The 15,226-nt window shown below is 34.1% G+C and overlaps 3 long non-coding RNA genes across 4 annotated transcripts; all 3 read left to right on the top strand.

The window, feature by feature from the left end:
- The first annotated feature begins 6,395 nt into the window (after positions 1–6,395).
- On the top strand, positions 6,396–7,500 carry LOC141702471 (uncharacterized). The gene is made up of 5 exons (XR_012567125.1): positions 6,396–6,484; positions 6,918–6,999; positions 7,082–7,121; positions 7,233–7,274; positions 7,368–7,500. It is a non-coding gene; the product is annotated as an uncharacterized LOC141702471 (long non-coding RNA).
- Positions 7,501–7,764: 264 nt separating this feature from the next.
- On the top strand, positions 7,765–9,116 carry LOC141702470 (uncharacterized). The gene is made up of 3 exons (XR_012567124.1): positions 7,765–7,965; positions 8,046–8,168; positions 8,332–9,116. It is a non-coding gene; the product is annotated as an uncharacterized LOC141702470 (long non-coding RNA).
- A 157-nt stretch (positions 9,117–9,273) lies between these two features.
- Positions 9,274–10,466, top strand: LOC141702469 (uncharacterized). Of its 2 annotated transcripts, none has more exons than XR_012567123.1 (4): positions 9,274–9,364; positions 9,489–9,565; positions 9,761–9,829; positions 10,208–10,466. It is a non-coding gene; the product is annotated as an uncharacterized LOC141702469 (long non-coding RNA). The 2 variants fall into 2 exon arrangements; XR_012567122.1 differs by having other exon boundaries at positions 9,489–9,569.
- Positions 10,467–15,226: the final 4,760 nt, after the last annotated feature.

The raw sequence follows: 15,226 nt of genomic DNA, 5'->3' as shown, positions 1-15,226 counted from the left end.
AAATATCCGGCCGAGTGTGAACTAAATACCTCAGCCCACCGATCATGCTCTTGAATGTTGTGGGGTTCACCAATTTCCCATCCTTGTGCAATTGCACTTTTGGCTCCATTGGATATTTTACTGAATTACAATCTGACATGCCAGCCCTTTCAAGCAATTTTCTCGCGTACGCTGTTAGTTTGAGCTCGATACAATCACTTCTCTGATCAACTTCTATACCGATGTAGTAGGTCAGACGCCCTAGGTTACTCATCTCAATTGTCTACCCATTTGCTGTTTGAATTTCTCAATTTTTTCAATTGATGTGCCAGTAACAAGCAGGTCGTCTACATAGACACCAATCACTAGTGCTTCATTTCCATCTCTTCTAACATATACTGCATGTTCAAATGGACATTTAACAAATCCAAGTTCATTTAAACACTTACTCAAACAGGCGTACCAGGCACGAGGAGCTTGGCGAAGACCATAAAGGGCCTTGAAAGCCTGTAGACCTTGTGTTCTTCCCTCCTTTTCAAATCCTTCGGTTGAGTCACCTACACCTCCTCCATAGCTCGCCATTCAAAATGCAGATTTTACATCTAGGTGATGAACCTCCCACTGTTCTTTGCTAATATGGCCAAAAGCAAACACACTATTTCCATGTCTTGTCGCAGGTGCGAATACTTCTGTCGAATCCACCCTGTATTTCTGACGTATCCCTTCTCCATAAGCCTGCCTTGTACTTAAACCACCTATCCCTTCTGTGTCCCTTTTCATTTGTATACCCATGTTAGATCTATTGCATTATGGCCACGGTAACGTCTATTAACTGCCATGTGTTATTGCTCTAAATTTACTCAAAATTCAATCTACATCGCCTTCTTCCACGTCTGTTCTTTGTTGCTTGCTCATAATTCATAGGTTCATCGATTTCTGACAACAAAAGGTCCTCTCTGATTCTACTTCTTCTGTTTCAGCTAGATACATTCACCAGTCTGAAAACGCTTGGGTTCACTGCTAGTATCACTCAAGTCACTTATTCGTTCTGAGTTACTTCACACTTGCTGCTATCAACCAGAGGATTGAACTAGTTGTTTGAGCCCAATATGGGCACTAGCTGTATCATTCTCTTTGTCACCTCATGTGCTTTCATCTCCAACCTCCCCTTCAACATTTAATTGACTTCCAATAATGTGAATGTGGATGTAATTTGCACACTTTCCTGCTTGGTTTTCACTCCATACCCAACTGTTGTTTTCATCAAAGTACACATCACGACACACCTGAACCTACATTCTACTGGATCATAAACACGAAATCCTTTAGTACCTGGTCTTTACCAAGATAAATTACAGGGCTTGCTCCTATCATCAAGCTTGATGACATGTACCGCAGGAATCTTCATAATAATCCATAACACCAAAAACTTTTAAATGTTCAATGATGAGGTTTTTTGTCATACCAGGTTTCATATGGCGTCATCTTGGATAGTGCACATGTGGGAGTTTATTTAACAATATACACAGCATGTCGAATTGACTCTCCCCAAAACGCATGTGGTACATTCCTTTCTTTCAACATGCTTCGTGCCATAGCTACCACGGTTCTGTTTCGCCTCTCCACAATTCCATTCTGCTGAGGTGAGTATGGTGTAGTGCAGTGCCTTTGAATGCCTACAATTTCACAAAAATTCATGAACTCTTTCGAGCAAAACTCACCACCCCGATCAGTTCTGAATGTTTTTGATCTCTTGTCTCGACTCTTTTTCCCGCCAAAGCTTGAATTTCTTGAACACATTCAGTGCCATCATCCTTTGTCTTGATCATAAACACCCACATCATACGGTTGAAATCATCTACAAGGAGCATAAATACTTATTTCCTGCTGGTGTCATAGGCACCAATTCAAGTTTTTCCTTGGCCACAAAATTTGATTTTGAAGGGAAAGGTTTTCCGTGCTTGCTTTGATAGTAAACACCCTTTGCATGCTTCCTTTGGCACATTTAGTGTTGGCAATCCATAGGCCATGTCATTGTTCTCCATCATCTTCATGGCTTGAAAATTTACATGACCCAACCTTGAATGCCATAGCCATGTGACTTCATCACCTCTTGTCAATAGGCACGCTGTGTCCCAATATGCTACAACCAGTTATACAGATGATTTGCGGATCTTTTCACTTTAATTATGTTATTACGTAAGGTAGGGTTAAAGTATACCTCCCTTAATATTCGTTCTTCACCAGTTTTTGCATCTCAAAATTATCATGCCCTTTCCTTCAATACAAACAGCAGAACCATCCCCAAATCTAACTTGTCATTTCACTATTTTGTCTAAGCTCTTGAACTTAGATCGGATGCCAGTCTTATGATTACTGGCTCCATTATCCAAATACCAAGTACTGACATCTCCTTGTTCACTCGATGGAACCACTTTCTCCTCATTCAGGAGCACCATATTCCGTTCTTCATCTCTGCACTCGGCTATCAATAATGTAGGATCCTCATCATCTACTTGATTCAGGTTTTCCTCAGATTCTTTTTCTTTTCCCTATCCTCATTTCGGTTTACGACATTCGATAGCAAAATGCCCATAGGCACCCCAATTGAAGCACTTGAGCTTGCTTCTATCACGAATTCCTCGAAATACAGACTCCCTCGATTGCCACTTGTGCCTGAGTTCCCTTCCTTGCTAGCCTTCTTCAACTATTCTTCCCTGGTTAGCAGTAATTTTCCCTCAGAATTCTCTCTTTTCCTCCACTCTTCTTCTTTCAATAATAACCTTCCATTATTGTTTTCAACAGGAACTCGTGTTCTTTCTTCATGAGCCTTGAGAGAGCCAATTACTTCCTCAACTGACATCGTTGTTAAATCTCCAAATTGTTCTATGGCAGATACAATTTGCAAGAACCTAGTAGGGACAACTCTTAGCATCTTTTTCACCACATACGATTCTTCCACATTCTCACCCAAAGTATGAATATTAGTAATCAAGCTGTTTAGTATCCCATAAAACTCATCAAGTGACTTCGTCTCCTTTATGTTCAGTATCTCAAACTCTCCTCTCAGTGTTTGCACCCTAGCCTGCTTCACCCTATCAGCCCCCAAACTACTAGTTTTTATCGCCTCCCAGGCATCCTTAGCGCTTGTTTTCTCTGCCACTGACAGCAACACATCTTCAGAGATGCTTTGATAAATCGCAGCTAACGCCAGTTTGTCAGTTCTATCCTCTAGCTTCGCCTTCGAGTCCTTTGGCTCAATTGCTTTCCAAACACCGTGGGCTTGCATAAAGACTTTCAGTTTCAAGGACCACGCTGCATAATTGATTTTGGTTAGCATAGGATAACTCAGGCCTACAGAATTCTCTTTGGTTTTGTTTGGTTCCATGTTTTGTTTTGTTGGTTTGGGCATACACTTTGGAATTCACCAGGTTTAAGCTCTGATACCAGATTGTTGTAAACACAATGGAAAAATGAACAAATGAATGAGATTAACTCAATGTTAATTGCTGGAAAAAACTAATAATGTGAAGGTTCACCTTGACTAAAAGAAAGATTACAAATATATGTGCATATTGCACGACTACTTACTTTCCTAAAAACCAGCAGCACAAACAACTCTATCATAACTGGACTCCTACTAATTCTCCATTATTGATGACTAAATGAACTTCCTACAAATACTTGTCACACTAGTTGACTTATTCAAGACAAAACAAATTAACTGACTATATGTTTAAATTAATTCCCAACATGGTTCCCCTGAAAAATTTTTATCTACAAAAATAGTTCTTCATCCTTTATTCATTTCAAATATCACATATGTTCAGGTGTACAATTTTATTGAAAGGCCGTGAAAGCCAAACACCACATGGGTAGAAAGAAATCAAAACTACGAGTAAAACCAAAACAAGAAGCTAAAATGCAATTGGGCCGTTATCGATCTTTAGAAAGAAATGGAGACAGGACAACAATAACATTTCTACCAAGGTACAAGAAAACAAACTTCCACAAATATTATTCATACGCTCAAACCATAATAATTAGAATTTAACAAAACATGAAAATGCTATGTAAATTCCAATCAGTTTAAAGTTTAAGATAGACATCTCAGAAAGAAATTGTCTTCCCTTAGGTTTTGATATCAAAAGCATATCGCTCTTGACCAATCATATGTTAAGGCTTCTTGAGCAGTCCCCTAAAATATCAATATATGATCCACAAGCTTGACATAATACCCAAATATTTGCAAATTCAATGATCATTTTCATTACTCCCTTCCAAATTACATGGTTCACTATGTTCATGATTTGTTCCAGAATAAATAACCGGGATACAAAAGGTAAAATTAGATTTTTGGAAGTTGACATTGACCTAGACACTTCAGTAGTTTTAGACGTGAAAATATCTTTCTAGCACTAACACCATGTATTACTAAGATAACTAAGTGGAATTGAGCAGAATAAAGACACTAAAGGTATCACAATTCATGAGTGCCTTACGGGAAAACTTTCAGAACTATATAGTACTTCATGTTTAACTATTTAATAGTTGTGCCTTAACAACCCTAATTAAAGGAATCTTTACAAATCCTGAATCACATATAGTATCTTCTACATTCAGAAATTAACTTTGGTTGGCATTAAATTTTAATTCACAATTCAGGCAGCTGGTGCGAGAAAAAGGATTACAAATGCAATTAAGATTTTTAATACTGGAATTAGGATTAAGAATTGAAGTTTTAACTCAGACTCAATAAGGCATAAGCAACACCGAATGCTTTTCCAACATATATTTTAACTCACATATACAAAGAGGGATGAATAAAACTCTATAGCAAAAGAGCAGAAAAGTTTAAATACCAAGCACTGATGTGCCTCACCTTGGTTCATAATTGCTTTTCCAACATTGATTTCTTCTTCCATCTTGCATGATCTCAAATGCTAGTTTGTACCTTTCAAGTGATATAATATTTAATTTTAAAAAGAAGGTAAATGACTGCAGGCAATATAAATTTTAATTACTATCAGAATGCAGATAATTAAGTCTTATGAAAAGGCTGAAGGGTGACAAAGCACAATAGTCAAGACTGTGTACCTTAAAACTACATAGAATATGATAAGATTTCTAGTCATCCTCCTCCAACTCATAGATCGCCTTTCTAATCTAGCAATAACAATAGCCTCTTCCCTGGAAATATGTTGCAGTCTCTTCTCCAAGTCATCACCATGTACCCCAAATAACCCATGTTGTACTCTCTTATCCAAGTCATCATCATGTACCCCAAATAACCCATTCCATATTAGATACAATATTCCCATCTTCTTCTTCTTCTTCTTCTTCTTCTTCTTCTTCTTCTTCTTCTTCTTCTTCTTCTCTTCTTCTTCTTCTTCTTCTTCTTCTTCTTCTTCTTCTTCTTCTTCTTCTCCTTCTTCTTCTTCTCCTTTTTCTTCTCCCTTCTTCTTCTTCTCCTACTTCTTCTTCTTCTCCTTCTTCTTCTTCTCCTTCTTCTCTTCTTCTTCTTCTTCTTCTTCTTCTTCTTCTTCTTCTTCTTCTTCTTCTTCTTCTTCTCCTTCTTCTTCTTCTCCTTCTTCTTCTTCTCCTTCTTCTTCTTCTCCTTCTTCTTCTTCTCCTACTTCTTCTTCTTCTCCTTCTTCTTCTTCTCCTTCTTCTTCTTCTCCTTCTTCTTCTTCTCCTTCTTCTTCTTCTCCTTCTTCTTCTTCTTCTCCTTCTTCTTCTCCTTCTTCTTCTTCTTCTCCTTCTTCTTCTCCTTCTTCTTCTTCTTCTCCTTCTTCTTCTTCTTCTTCTTCTTCTTCTTCTTCTTCTTCTTCTTCTTCTTCTTCTTCTTCTTCTTCTACTTCTTCTCCTTCTTCTTCTTCTTCTTCTTCTCCTTCTTCTTCTTCTTCTTCTTCTTCTTCTTCTTCTTCTTCTTCTTCTTCTTCTTCTTCTTCTTCTTCTTCTTCTTCTTCTTCTTCTTCTTCTTCTCTTCTTCTTCTTCTTCTTCTTCTTCTTCTTCTTCTTCTTCTTCTTCTTCTTCTTCTTCTTCTTCTTCTTCTTCTTCTTCTTCTCCTTCTTCTTCTTGCCATTACCTATAATTTAAAAATACGGTGATAACACTACAAGAAAACTGTCAATAGACATCACACATTAGACATCGGTTAGGTTTGCCACTGATGTTAAAAGAATTTATAACATCACCCCGTGTTTTTATGATGTTATTGTCATTCGAAGACATCGCTTATTTTAAAACCGATGTCTAAAATTACATGAAAAAATTTTATTTCGCGCTCAGCTTTTTAATTTCCCCCTTAGTCAAAATTTCTTACAATTATCCCAAAATTTTACCCCGCCCATGAGCCAATATCTTGGTTCCCCTATTTCCCTCTTGAAAATTTCACTCATCTCTCCTGACTAAACACTCCTCTACCCCGCTCACTTTCACCTCGACCATCTCACCATCTGTGTTCATCATCTCAACTCAACTAAAGTTCGGTTGTTAAGATTTGTAAGCTTATCTCATCTCTAGTCTCAAAATCTTACTAGTCTTCTCTTCATGAAGACAAATTTTTAAAATTGGGGTCTTTTTAAATCGAAACCCTAATTTTTTAAATTGGGGTTTTTTCAAATCCAAATCCCTATGGTGCTTTCATTTAATTCAATATATTTTCAAGTTATTAATTCTTTTCAATTCGTTGTATATATACATGGCCTTTTTTGTATACGGTTCTGGATTTAATCTCTGGTATTCACTTGTTTAAGGTTGGATTGAAAGTAGGATTGTGTTATTTATTGGTTTATATTTTTGTGTTTATATGTTTTTAATTGTACTTGGTTCACATATAATATTTTTATTGATTTTAACTAATGATTTTATAATTTGTACATTATTGTGATTTAGTTGTAATGTTAGTTGAATTTTTTGTGAATTGTGTGCGTAGGACTTTCTCTGAAGACGCAGGAGCTTACAACTCTATTCACAGCTGTTAGACTGGGTTGTAGTTGTTACATGGAAGGGGATATGTACTTATATTTATAGGGTACTTGGTTTTTAGTTTCTTGTTGGATCTATCTCAATCTCTTTTAATATGGATTTTGTTAACAGGATTGGTGGTTCCGGCATGGACCTCAGAAGCAAAGCAAGGGTATTGCATTATATTCCTAAATATTAAATTTGTTATTGTTTCTTCTGTGATTATGATTTTCATTTGCATGATTGCCTAAATGGGTGTATAATGAAATTATGATGTATCTAGCACCAGACAAGCTCCTGGAGAAGATAGTGAAGTAATTTTGCAGTAAGTTATTCCCCAACATTTTTTATTTGATTTGATCTATAAGCAGTAATAGCGATTCATTGTTTATTTGTTTGTGTTCTAATAATGAAACAGCCGTCCATAGAAGATAGAATGGGAAACAAAACATATGTGGTGTTATGGTGATGTTTTACTCTGATTGGAAGCGGGTTTGTAAGTGGTAAGAGTAGTGATTCATTGTGCCTTTTGGCCATTATTCTCAAGCAACAGACCAAGAATGATAATTTTTTCCTACACCTAGGTAAAATATGTGAATAGTGTTAGCATCTACTTTCCTTCCCAATTATATATCAAGTATGAAGTATGTGAATTTGTTGATACTAAAATTTCTACTTTTGGGTTACATTATTATGAAGTATGAAGTATGAAGGCTACAAAAAATGTTTCTGAAGTACACACGATTCCCTGGTATTTAATGTCTTGTTTTACATTATTATTTTATTTAAAATATATATTCCCTAGTAAGGGGAAGGGTAGTATGCTGAACTGGTATTTTGGCCAAAGTTTGCCTACAAACTAGCACTGGTGGTGATTCTTCTCACGTCAGAAGTTGTACAATTTGAAGGTGAGCACAGCTTATGTGGCATAGTAGTTCCGGTCTACCGTGCCATATATTTATATTTTAAATGTGGCCTGTTTGGATAAGAATACAGCTTCAGGAGAAACATATCATGTACGTCATATAGGCTTCGGTACAAAGTTGTATCAACTTTAAGTTAGCAGCTTATTAATGCGAATGTGTTTGGTCTGCAGGTTCGCTTGGTTGCGGATAAGGAGAAAAATAAACCCAGAGGCCCATGTTAAATTTTTTTATTAGGGTAAGGTTCAAAATTGAGCAAAACAGAGGTGCTGCGTGAGACTACTTCTATACCAAAGGTGAGCTTACTATATCTATTCATAAAGCACAGGTTCATATTGATCTTTTAATAATTCAATTTGTTCCTAGATTATATACTCTTTTAGTCTAAATTATTTTTGAGCTGGAAAATGTTTCTGGGGAGTATCTAAATCTTTTACCTTTGTTATTTTTTTGGTTAAGGTTTCCTCGGAGGGATTCTCCTTGACAGAAACTGCACAAGCTAAACTCTGGTCAAAATTTTATTGGCCAGTTTAGCAAAATGATTTTGTTGTGCTTGAAGAACCTCATCTCTAAAGTGCTAAAGGTTTGAGCTATGCATATTCTACACCAGATTCTGAAATCAATTAAAGTTTTAACTACCTATAACTATAAGCTATATTAGTGCATTATGTATCTATATATGTAATTCTGTAGGTTTATCGCAATAACCATGCAAGTGATGTCGCCTTTGTTAGTATGTAGGCCTAGACTACGACCATTACATGCATGCAGAGAAAGAAATATGATGACATAAACAATATAAGACATGCTGAATGATGATTGTGAAAGACTGTTTGCAGGTTGAGGTTTGTGAACTACTGCAAGCTTTCTATATGAAGGGGTCTTTTATCTTTTGATACATGATGTGTAAGGGGGGATGGTGACTAATTATTGGGTTATGATTTGACCATATATTATAGCAGTAACTTAGCCCTGCCATGTTTGCAGTCTCTTTGTTTTTAACTAGCTTTGGTGTGAAGGGAGAGCTAGAGGTAGACAAAAATGTTTCTCTGATCACATTATAGATATATATTGCACAGCCACTAGTTCGTACAATATCAAATACATGCAAAGCCTTCTGTTCAATGACCTCCATCAGTTGCTGCTCTGTCTTCCCTTGAAATCCATCTAGCTACATAGATAGCTAGACTTCCTACTATTGCATATTTTCATTTTTTCATAATGCATGCCTTTTTGTCCAGATGCCCTGCACAAGGAATGGTACCAGACCAGTTGCTTATTAGTACACTTTGGGTCTTATGAAACTACCTTTTTGTTAATACTAACTCAAACTAATAACAGTTGTTTCTTGCATGAAAATGTGGCATGTAAAAAATAAGTTAAAATTGGTTTGAAGAAAAGAAATGCAACAGGGAGTGTAAACTGGAATACAAAGGTTTCTTATGATCTTGACAACTGGAATCATGTTGATCGCTTCCATTTCAATGATCAGGTAATACGGTTTTGTTGATGTTTGTGTTATTACTAATCGTTATATGTCAGCGATAGTCAATTAAGACGTGTTATATGTCAGGGATTAGTCAATTAAGACAACTGGAATCATGTCTTGAATGCAGGTGGCAGCAAAGATGTGGAGATTCTTCTGTATACCGTGGTTATAAAAACTGACTTGATACCTTTTGGAATTGGAATAGTAGGTGCAGTGTCTATTTCATACACCCCACACCTTAGTTCTATTCACGTTTCTGTGTGCCTGTAAATTTAAATTATATTTAACTGAAAATAACCAATGTTTTTTTAACTATTTTGAATAAGCATCAACAGCTTTTTAGTCCTTTTTATGTGCAATTGGTATATATATTAAATTATATTTTTTGATTAACTGTAGTGTTCCTCCACTGAAAATGGCACCCAGACCGAGAATGATACATCGAACATGACAGTGAGTCTGCAAATGGTATATATGTGATTGCATATTATGTGGAACATTTCTGTTAAATAACCATATTGGTGTCTCGATACCATGGCGATATGGTGTGTCAATATAATTTAAATGGAACTTGATCGGATATATTCATAGTGAATGAGGAAATTGGACTGTTATAGTGTTACTGAGAAACAAGAAAAATGGTACACCCTTGCTGCTAACTGTTTTATTTAAAGCTATCTCAAACAGAATTAGCCCTAGTAATATGAACCTTGTCGGTAATAATTACGAGTTATTCAGGATATGGTTGTTAATGCAATTTTAATGTATATATATCCCTTTGTTTCCATTTTAAAATATCTCTTGCTAGTCTGTACTTAAATTCATATTTTTTTTATGTTGTTGCAGAATAAGAAGATAAACCGTGATGATTTTGTGAAAAGACTGAGGATTATTGTTGGAGATGCATTACTGAGGTTAGCAATTCTAAAGTATTTAAGCATATTCGCTAGAGATGCATTGCTGGAGATCCATTGCTGGCTTTCAGATTTGGCAATGTTTAAAGTGAGTTCTAAGAGATACATAGGGCATGTATATCCTACCGGCCACTGTACGGTTACGGCGCTTGTTTACTTATTTATTTATTTTAGCGTGAAAGCTAATTTTTTTAGGGTATCCATTTGAGTAATAAAATATTCAAAGTAAAATGCTCTTTATTTTGATGATGATAATAGATAGACTATGTATTTAAGCATGCATTCAAATCATATTATTTCCTTAGTCTACCTGATTGCAAGATCCATATATTTGATGTATGCTAGTTACAAAAGCAATTGGACATCACTTTTAAAGAAGAAAAGTTGATGCCAAAAAAGTTAATGTACATCATTTTAAGGTAAAAAAATTGATGTCAAAGAAATCCAGGTTCAAGTCTAAATGAAACATAGAAATCACTTTGTTTAAGATAAAATTGATGTCTATGTGACAGTATACACATCACTTTTAACCAAAAAATACTGATGTCAAACAACACAATGTACATCAGTTTCAGACAAACAACTGTTGTCAAAGACTAACATATTCAAATCTAAATGAAACATAGACATCACTTTATTCAAGAAAATACTGATGTTTATATGCTAAAATAGACATCACCTTTCAGTGAAGAATCAAATGTTTAATACACCATTTTACATCACCCATATGAAAATTTTTGATGTCTTTGTGACAAAAACATAGCTCATTATATGTTTAATCTGTTTTAATAGGTGTATTTAGTTATTAAATAATTTATTTATAACATTTTTTGTAAAAAAAAATACATGGACATCAGTTTTTTAACCAAAATTGATGTCTAAGCTTGCATAGACATCGGGTATCCACCGATGTCTAGAATAGACATCACCGACATCAACATCGGTTGGTTAACAGCATAGACATCGGCCAAAAACCGATGTCTATGGACTTTTTTCTTGTAGTTGTAATCTCTGTCCTTCTTCTGTATTGCAACATTGTTTAATCAAATTACACCTAATACTATTTTAACTATGATTCAGAGATGTTAAATTTTCTCAGCAATAACATAACATATATCAACATATTTTCACAACTTAGTATAATCGCTTTGCACATCACAAATGCATTAATGTTATATACAAGAAGAAAATATAGCTACCAAAATTTTAATACCTCTGCTACATGTCCTATTGTCTGTTGCAACCGCAATAACACCTCTTAAACACTAAGAAACATAAGCACCGCACACTTTTTGATAATCCATAATTGTAAATTTATCAAATTCTTGACATAGATATAAACACTTAACAATTAAATCAAAGAAACTATACATAAAACAAAAAATAGTGTTAGTGGTTGAAGATATGAGGCTGAACAAAGATGTTAAATAAAAAATAAAATAAAATTGAAAAATAAATCTGAAAATACTTACAAATTAGGGGTTGATTCATGTTTTAGAAACTCTATTACAACATGGAAGAGACTCAATTCTTACTTTGCAGACTCAATTAGACCTTTATTAAAGCTCGATTAAAGTTTTTTTAAAGCTCGATTCGAGTTTTATGAGTTCCAGTTAGTGTTGTATGTAGACCTAGTAGACTCGATTGCTTGAAAATTAGGGCAAAAGAAGAAAGATGTGAGAATAATGACCGAAAAGGTTTGAATTTTATGAAAAAAATACTATTAGACAACAGTTATTTTGAAAATTCTGATGTAAAAATATGTCTTTAACATCAGTTTGAAAATAACTTATGTAATATATGTTTTTTACATCGGTTATTTTTTTGACTGATGTTAAAAGGGTGATGTCTATTGGCCATTTTCTAGTAGTGTAACTTGTGTAGTTTGATTTTGTACTTCCCATTTGGATTTCTAATTGCCTTGGTTAGATTCTAATGTTCTAGTTGCATGGTATTCATGGATGTACTACATTCCAATTTGCCAACATTCGCTTAATACTTAATTTCATTTCACAAGATCGATTGTTTCTCGAAAATGTTTCACATCATAAATCCTTTTATCCTAAATTTCTTATTATTTCTTGTACTTGAACTTGGTTGCATATATGAAATTCTAATTCTCGTATCCCTTGATGTCCCCTAGAAAATGGCCTTTTGAAATATCAATTTTCTATGAAAACTAACGACCTTTACGTACACTCATCTGTAACGTAAAAACGTAATATCAACTCAAAATCATAATTTAAATACTCGTGTATAGTGTGGTCTTAATTTTTATTTATTTATACCATAATATTACTATTCATGAAGATCTTTTATCAATGTCCAAAATTCAGGTTTCACAGTATTCTCCCATTTAATCTTCACAGTTCCGCTTTCATTTTCGGAAAGATCGAGCACTAACTTATTCAATCCATGACATCCCTTTTCACACTCGGTCATTAATATATTCTCTATATTTCCAGACATCTTCAATTCTTTCCATTACATAAAAATGGTTTTCTTCCTCTCATTATTCTTTCTCAACACAACCTCAACATTTTAGTCAATTATTGTTGAGTCATATTTCTAATTAAGTCCTTTAGTTACGTTCAAAGTATCTGAACTTCAAAATCCATCAGCTCAATCTTTTCTCTTTTACTTAAAGTGTCGGCCACCACACTGGCCTTTTCTTGTTGATAATAAATTCTCAATCCTAGTCCTAAATTAATTTTGACTATAGCCTCTACGTCGTATTCTATGTCAGTATACACTCCGCAATATGGTTAAGAAAAAAAAATCACGATTTTTCCTCATCAGTTAAAGTCTTTATCCCTCAGAGGGGGGCCTTGTCGCTGTTATTCTAAGTCATTATTAGGATACCTTTGTCACGGTCCTTAAATCGCTTACACACATCATTATAGTTCACACAAAATCCTCTTTTTATCGTCATGTATTGCTAACACAAGATTGTTACCAATCTTACCTTCACTTTTTGAAAAATAAAATTCTCAAATTTCCTACATGCTTGGTTATTCTCGAATCCATTACATACTCATTCTGAAAAATTTTCGTAAGAGCGTACTCTTACTAATCACATCAGTATCTTTCAAATTTTCCCTCTATGATCATATTAAAGATCCTTATGTCTTTTCTAAATGTGTTGTTCCCACTTCAAAATACTTTACTCATCACGATGCTTCAATTACACAATCATATCACTCAGTTTTCATTCTCAGTTTAGATCAACGATTCTCAATTTTCTTTCCCCTTGCTCATATTGTAATCAATATTGGAAAATGATTTTCAAAGATATTAATTTCATTTCGACCATTTTAAAAAAGATTCTGACATGGGATGTTCCAAGAAATAAGAAGCTCTGGATATAAAGAGCCTCAATGCTAAAAATATATAAGAAATTGCAGAAAGAATGTAATAAGGTTTATCGATCCTTCCACATCCTTAAAATTTTATATCATGATATTTTAAGTAATATTACTCGAAGGCGATAATTTCTTGGACGTAAACCCCATAAGGGTGGTCTTTATGAGATTTTCACATCAGAAGAATACTTTTCCTCTTGAAGAATAAGTGGATAATATTGAATAACTCATTGATTAAGGTTGACCAATAGGGATTTGTAAATTACAATAATTTAAAATATAAGTTATACATCATGGTAAAAATAATAAAGTAATTTGTTATTCAATTTATTATATAAACGAAAGAATAGAATATTCAAAGAAAAAAATAATTTCATAGAACTAAATTTGAATTCTCGTTTGAGTTGAAAACCTAGTTATATCTCAATTAAATCATTCTTTGGAAATTCCTTTATCATACATGCTTGCATATTTATGAATTCTGAATAAAATTTTAGATTGGAAGTGGGACTAGAGGAACAATATCTAGTCCATCTCAAGACATATTACAACCGACTAAGAAACTGGCTAGCTCAATTGGATTAACATATAACAATTAGGTAGGACGATTAGCAACATTTTCATCATATTAAATAAAATTTCAACTAGTTAGGATAATTAACTAGTCGTTCATGAGAACATATGCAACTAAGCAGATTCAGCTTGTTCGTATAAAATTTTAATATTGTACCAACTGTAGAAAATCGTGGCTACCTGGGTAATGAGTAAAATAAATTTTTTCAATTTTCGGCCAAAAGAGAAATATAAAATCTGAATCGAGTGATCTTGGTATCGGAAAAATTGGTAGCCTCTCATCAATATTTCATATTAATAAACCGGTCCACCCAAAGGTGCCTCTGTATATATATCTTATCAGATTCTTACATAAAATTTAATTTAAAATACCAATATCGAATTGATATCCTAACTATGATTTCAACATTTGATAAGCAATCTAATCTTGAATGAAGAAAAAAATTCACGAAGAATCCGTGGATATGAAATCATTCATGTTCTCAATAATTTGTCAATTATTAACGAGCTCGACTTCGAAGTGTAAGTATAAAAGAAAGAATTGAATGTAAATATTCTATAAGGAATATTTGTCAGTTAATTAAGAAAATATTTAAATAAATTCCTTGAACAATTGAAAGAGAGTATAAATCGGTGTGAGCCTGAATAAGATAATCACAATTTTGAATAGAACTTCGTGGATCAAATAAAAGAATTGGAAAGTCCTGGTTCATATAATTTTTTTAAAGTCATTGGTAATATCAGAAGTTCAAGGTAGATAACTAAAATGATTTCTTGATGTGACTTATCAAGGAAATATGAATGATACAAAGTTTTAAGGGTGTAGCTTTTCGAGGAGTAAATGACAAAATAAATCACCGATTATCCTAAATCTCACAATTACCCATTTGAGGATGATCCCACCTCCTCGCCTTCATAGTTACATATTCCAACTAGTGTGTCTCTTAACATCATTTAAGTCACTCATTAATTCGGTATCACAATTACATATGTTATTCCAGTAATTTTCCTCGAAG

This window comes from Apium graveolens, unplaced genomic scaffold (genome assembly GCF_009905375.1).
Source record: "Apium graveolens cultivar Ventura unplaced genomic scaffold, ASM990537v1 ctg5185, whole genome shotgun sequence".
NCBI lineage: Eukaryota > Viridiplantae > Streptophyta > Magnoliopsida > Apiales > Apiaceae > Apium > Apium graveolens.
This window is presented reverse-complemented; position numbering and strand designations above follow the sequence as displayed.